Source organism: Mustela lutreola, chromosome 9 (assembly GCF_030435805.1).
Source record: "Mustela lutreola isolate mMusLut2 chromosome 9, mMusLut2.pri, whole genome shotgun sequence".
Classification (NCBI taxonomy): domain Eukaryota; kingdom Metazoa; phylum Chordata; class Mammalia; order Carnivora; family Mustelidae; genus Mustela; species Mustela lutreola.
This window is the reverse complement of record NC_081298.1, coordinates 25,480,360-25,486,359: the sequence shown is the minus strand read 5'-3', so window position 1 is coordinate 25,486,359 and position 6,000 is coordinate 25,480,360. Positions and strand designations below refer to the sequence as shown.

At 53.8% G+C, this 6,000-nt stretch overlaps 1 protein-coding gene across 2 annotated transcripts in view; it reads left to right on the top strand.

Annotated features, from left to right (window-relative positions):
- The first annotated feature begins 2,929 nt into the window (after positions 1 to 2,929).
- DNMT3B (DNA methyltransferase 3 beta) overlaps positions 2,930 to 6,000 on the top strand; it is a 41,871-nt gene continuing 38,800 nt past the window's right edge. The window contains exon 1 of one of the 2 annotated variants that reach the window (XM_059133552.1): positions 2,930 to 3,196. The gene's annotated coding sequence lies outside the window, so the exon portion shown is untranslated. The remainder of the gene's footprint in view (positions 3,197 to 6,000) is intronic. The other variant, XM_059133553.1, reaches the window with a different exon arrangement.

Below are 6,000 nucleotides of genomic sequence, written 5' to 3'. Positions count from 1 at the left end.
TCCCTCTGCTCTGGCTACAGTGCCATCCTGGCCCCTAGCACATGCTGTCCACAAGTTGAATCCTGACCTAGGTCTTCCCCTGGCTCTATCAATCCTGTCTCCATTTTATCCTTGTCCCATACTGATCCACACCAGATAGTCTCTTATTTGCTTAGTTTTTGTTTGTTTGTTTGTTTTTTAAGATTTTATTTATTTATTTGACAGACAGAGATCACAAGTAGGCAGAGAGGCAGGCAGAGAGAGAGGGAAGCAGCTGAGCAGAGAGCCCGATGTGGGGCTCCATCCCAAGACCCTGGGATCATGACCTGAGCAAAAGACAGAGGCTTTAACCCACTGAGCCACCCAGGTGCCCCTCTTATTTGCTTATTTACATTCATTTTCTGTACTCCCTACCTAACAGGTAAGCTATGGGCTTTCCTGTCTGAATTCCTATCCAGCTGCCCACTGCTTAGCAGTTGTTCAGTCAAGGTCAGGCTGTCTGGATGACTCACTTCGCACAAATCCCTCTCTTCTCTGGGCCTCAGTCCCCTCATCTGAAAAGGTGCCCTGATTCTCCTTGCCCTGACTCCTCCTGAAGTGGTTCTGAGGCTCAAATGATGTGGAAAATATAATGAATTAACTTTGCAAACTATAAATCTGTGCCCTAGGGAGATATCATGCCATTTTTCTTCTACTTGTTCTCCTGGCATTCATCCTCCTTTCCAAATGATAGGATTCAGAACACTTGTTTATTGAGACCCTCTCCTTTTTTTCTTCCAGAAATCAGGTGGTCTGCTGTCCCCAGAAATATCTGCCATGTCCCGGGAAACCCAACCCTCTGGCATCTAAACTAGGCCTCCCAGCTTCCTCAGTAGTATAGATATCTTTGTCACGTGGAAAGGTCTTGGCTTATCAGAAAACAGGCCCAGCAGCCCTCCCCACAGGCCCACTGCTTATATATTTCTTTTCCCTAAAGGCATACCTCCGATGGCGGGGACAAGCTACAGCCCCTCTGGAGAGATCCCCTTCTTCCAACACTGGAACTGAATTTTGGCTGTTTGTGCCAGAGGCCAAGAAGTTCCTGCTGCTCATTCACAGAAGGCCCTCCCATCGCTCATATTTCCTTAACCTCCATCCAGGTTCCTAGGTAGGACAATATCCAATAGGTTTAGAAATGTCTACTCTTCCAAATAATTGGCCGTTTAGTTATTTGCAATACCTGGTAGGAGATGAAGGGAGAAAGCTGTGGTTTTACTCAGAGAGCTGGAGCCCTGGAGGCAGGAAACCATGTTCTTTCGTTCATTCAATAAACGTGTATTCAGCTCCTCCTGTGGGCACTGGAAATACAGCTTGCAACAAGACAGATGTGGTTTCTGCCCTCATGGAGTATGGTTTATAGTGTGTGTGTGTGTGTAACAAGAAAAAAAAAGGCAAGAAAAAGAAAGATGTAAACAAGGAAATATCCAAAACAATTTGAAATAGTTCTGTGTGGCCTTGGAGCAAATAATACATTATATGTTAATAAAAAAATAAAGAAGAAAAAGCTCTGCGTGGGGTGCTTGGATAGCTCAGTTGGTTAAGCATCTGCCTTCAGCTCAAGTCATGATCTCTCTGACTCCCTGCTCAGCAGGGAGTCTGCTTCTCCTTCTCCCTCTGCACCCCCCACCCCCATGCTCACTCTTTCTCTCAAATAAATAAATAAAATCTTAAAAATAAAAATAGTTCTGTGTGCTACAAAGGGAATGAAATCAGATAGGAGGGATGAAGTGGGGAGGCTGTTAGGTGGGGTGGTCAGGAAAAGCATCTCTAGAAGGTGACCCTTTGGAAGAGAACAGAAGGCTGAGACACTGGCCATGCAGAGTTCTCTGGACAAGGAATATCCAGGAGCATGCTTGATGTGTTTGAGGAACAGCCAAGAGGTGAGAAGGTGGAGTGAAGTGGGGGAGGGGAGTGGATTGGAAATGCCTGGAAAGGCAGGCAGGACCCAGCTCTTATAGGGCCTTGTAGGCCACCTTGTTATCATTCATTTTTCTCTCATTCGTTCATTCAACAGACATTTATTAAGCATTTTCTGTGTCCTAAGATACACAGAGAACCTGCCTCACGTTATAACCTGCAGAGAAACACACAATAAGCAGATAAACAAATATATGAATACAAATACCAGGTACCATAAATATTTGTAAGTGCTGTTTTCCAATAGTTCACCGCCCTTAAGGACAGAGGCACTTGAGACCTAAGAGTAGGGCTTCTCCTGCTGGTGAGGCCGGCAGGACCTGAGAACCCACGCAGCCAAGGACCAGGCCGCCTTCCCTGTCCGCTCTCCTTTCCCCTCCCCTCCCCACCCTCCCCTCAAGATGGCTGACAAAGGCTCAGCAGGGTGGGAGGAAGGAAGGACTGATCAGAGGGTCCAGAGGGGGTGACTGACTGGCTGGTGCAGGGCAGCGCCCAGGTGGCATTGCGGCTGGAGGTGGGGGCAGAGAGGAGACTCCACTGCTGTGTGACTCCAGTGAGGGCCTTTCCCTCTCTGGGCCGCGCATCCAAACCTGTGCGTTCGTGTCCTGCTCAGGGTGGGGGGGCGGGGAAAGGGGGTCCCCGGCGGAGTCCCTGCGTGTGTATATGTGTGTGTCTGTTGGGGGGATGGCGGCTAAGACCCCCATCAGGGCCAGTTAACCGGGTGGGTGATTTAACAGGAGGAGGGGGGGATAGGAGGCGGTGCCTGTGGAGGAGGGGCGGAGGGGGAGGCTCCGAAGTGATTTCAAATTTCCCTCGTCCCCACCCCTCGTTCCGCCCCCCGCGCCCGGGGCCGGCTCTGAGTGGCTGCGGCGGGGGCGCCCCCGGGTGGGGGCGGGGCGAGCGCCTGGCTGGGGTTACAAGGGGCCTCGGCACCGCCCCCTCCCCACCCACTCTCGCTGCCCCGTCTGGTCTGCGGTACTTCGGCGCAGCAGCCGCCCCCCAGCCCCGCGGCCGCTGCCCGCGTGGACGCTCCGAGCGCCCCCCGACGGACGCAACCGGCCCACTGGCAGGTCGGCGAGCGGGCGGCCGCCGCGCCAGGCCGGCAGCGCGGGGGTTAAGTGGCCCAAGTAAACGTAGTTCGGCGATCGGCGCCGGAGATTCGCGAGCCGAGCACCGTGCTCGGCCGCCCGCCGGCCTCCCGCCAGGCTGTCCCGACCCGCGGCTCGACCGCGGAGCGGCGCCCGAGCCAGGTTCTCGGCAGGTGAGCGCCCGGTGGCCCCGGGGAGGCTCGTCAGTCCGGGGGTCCGGGGACTGGTGGGGGAGGGGGCAGCAGAGGGGTCCCGGGACTGCCAGGAGGGACCCTCTTCCTGGGACGTCCGGGGGAGGCAGCTCCCGTCCGGGTGGAGACCCGGCACTGTAGGGGAGGAGCGGACCCTTGGACCACCTGAGGCAAGAAGGAAAAATGGGAGTGGGGGGGGCATGTTTTTGAAGGGGTGGGAGGAATACTCACGCTGTCCAAGATACCGAGGGAAAGAGGTTCCTCCCCAGGGAGGGAGACGGGGGTGGCCTTCTTGGGGTCGAGGCGAGGACTTGTGTCTCCTTTCCTCATTGGGAGGGGTGTCCTTCCTGGCCTCCGCTTAAGAGCGAGCCTCTGAAGGGGGAAAGAGTTCGGCCAGGAAGGTGGGCGTCGGTCCGTTATGACTAGGACCTGTGGGTTTCAGGCGAGGGACGCGTCCGCGCCCCCCTCCCCGCCCCCGGGATATAATATTATTAATGGATGTGGGTGCGGGCGGGGTGGACCAGGGTGTGTGTGCCGGAGGGACGGTCTCTCGGGGTCCTCCCTAGGTGAGCCACCCCGGCGAGGCACGGCGGGGCAGCCTTAGCGCACCTGGCCGGGGAGGAGCCGAGTCGGGGTGGCGCAGTCCTGCCCGGGTCACGCCGCCTGCCCTGGGGGCTCACTTTCCATTTTTCCCCTCTTCCGGGATGGAGCTGATCCCACTTCCCCCACTCCGCAAACTGAGGTCTCAATCGCTGTGTAGCACCGCCTCCCAGAAGAACAACTTCCCACCTCTTGTGATTGTTGGAGGGTAGGTGTTGAGTCCCACTTCCCAGGAGAAAAAGTGGAGACGGAGAAAGACTGGGGTGAACTTAGCAAGTTAGCAGCAGGGAGCCGCTCTTGGGCTCAGGCTTTCCTGCTGGGTTCACTCACCTGTGGCGAAGAAGGGCAGCGGTTTGGGCCCAGCACCAGGCCTGTGCTTCCACCTCCAGCCTGCCTTTCCCCCTTACCTGGGCTGAGAGGCAGAGCCCTGTGGTTCTTAATCCCCCCACCCTGCAAGCTGAAAGGGTTCATGAAGTAAAGACAGTTAAGGACAGAGTATGAATTTTTGCCGCCTCTCAATTCTGGATGCTGGGGGTTTGGGCTGGTGGTAATTTTGCCCAGGACCGATTTTCCTTTTGGGGCCCTCAGGTGGAGGGCCCAGGACCCTGAGCTACCCCTGCATTCCTCTCCCAACACCTGTTGTGGCTTCTTGAGACCATCCCCCACCCCACATTGGGTTGCAAGGCTGCCTTGATTTTTCCAGGGTGGAAATGATGGTACTAATGTTATAGGGCTGGTATACAGTAATCAGAGAAAGTCTGCTGCTGTTAGCATCCTTGTGAGAGGTAAGCTGGCTGCCCTCTTTAAGGACATGCATAGGTCTTTTCACATATTTAAATCTGTCACACCAAGTCCATTTCTCTCTGTGTTTAATAGTTACTACATCTGTGAAACAGGAATGCTCTTACTAATAACCCCCAGGTTGTGTAAGAATGAAATGAGTCGATGCATGATTTAACCTTTACCCTCTATGTTCCTTAGATGTCTCAGGGGTATAAGTAGTCCCTACCACACTGGGTTTGGGTGAGGGTTTGATGGGCTAGTGCTTGGCATAGCGGGTGATGAATGTTGACATCTGTATTTAACCAGTAGCCCTTCTTTTTTAGGGGAGCCATTAATGAGAACGGGGAGGGGTGGGGTATGAAGGGAGGCACCTCTGCCAGCCCCGCCTATCCTGCCTGACTTCTAGGTACTCTATTCCTCTCAGCTATGAAAGCTTTTCCAAATCATTGTCCTCGATTTGGGAGTTGGCAGGAAGGAACGCCTTTGTTGCCTTTTGAAAGGAGCCAGGGTTTTCTTTTATGGGTTAGGGCCATTTCCCCCCCCCCCCCCCACCAAAAGCATGAGGCTTACCTTGGAGGCATAATTGCAGAGGTGAGTAAGATCCTTTACCTTTCCCCGTTGGGGTGGAGAGGGCCCAGACAAAGGGGTTGGGGGCTGCCTGCATCCTGTTCCTTAGAGCCACAGTCCCAGCCACACCCCCATTCAAGGCTAGAAGAGGGGGGGAGGAGGGTATCTGGGAGCTGCAGGGGGTGAAAGGGAGGTGGGGATGGGGGAGGCTGCTTCCCTTCCTTTTTTTCTAGCCACGTGGGCCTGTGACCCAAAGGGGCCTGTCACCTCTCATTGCAGTCTTAGGGACCTGCTTCAGATTTGGGGTTTGGGCAAGTTCTCCTTTCAGGAAAGCTTAACCTTAAGATTCCTTTTGTCTGGGATGCCTGGGTAGCTCAGTTGGTTAAGCATCTGCATTTGGCTCAGGTCATGATCCCCAGGGTCTTGGGTTCAGGTCCAACATCAGGCTCCTTGCTCAGCAGGGAGCCTGCTTCTCAAGCTCTGCCTACTACTTCCCCTACTTGTGCTCTGACAAATGAATAAATAAAATCTAGAAAAAAAAAAAAAAAAGGAAAGGAAAGGATTGGATTCCTTTTCTCAGACCAGCTCTCAAGCCCGCTGTCCTACCCTTCAGGCTCACACAGCTTTTTCGATTTCATCAGACCTCGCCCATGATAGGCGTTAGATTTTGTGTTAGATTTTGTGTGTGTATGTGTGTTTCTTAAATTGTGAGCTCAGGTTGATTTTCCAGTTTCTTGGTGGACCAAAGAAGTGCAGAATTCCTCATTTCATTTGCAAACCATCCTTTTCCTCGTAAAGTGATGGGCAGATTTGTCTTGTTGGGGAGGCTGACCTCT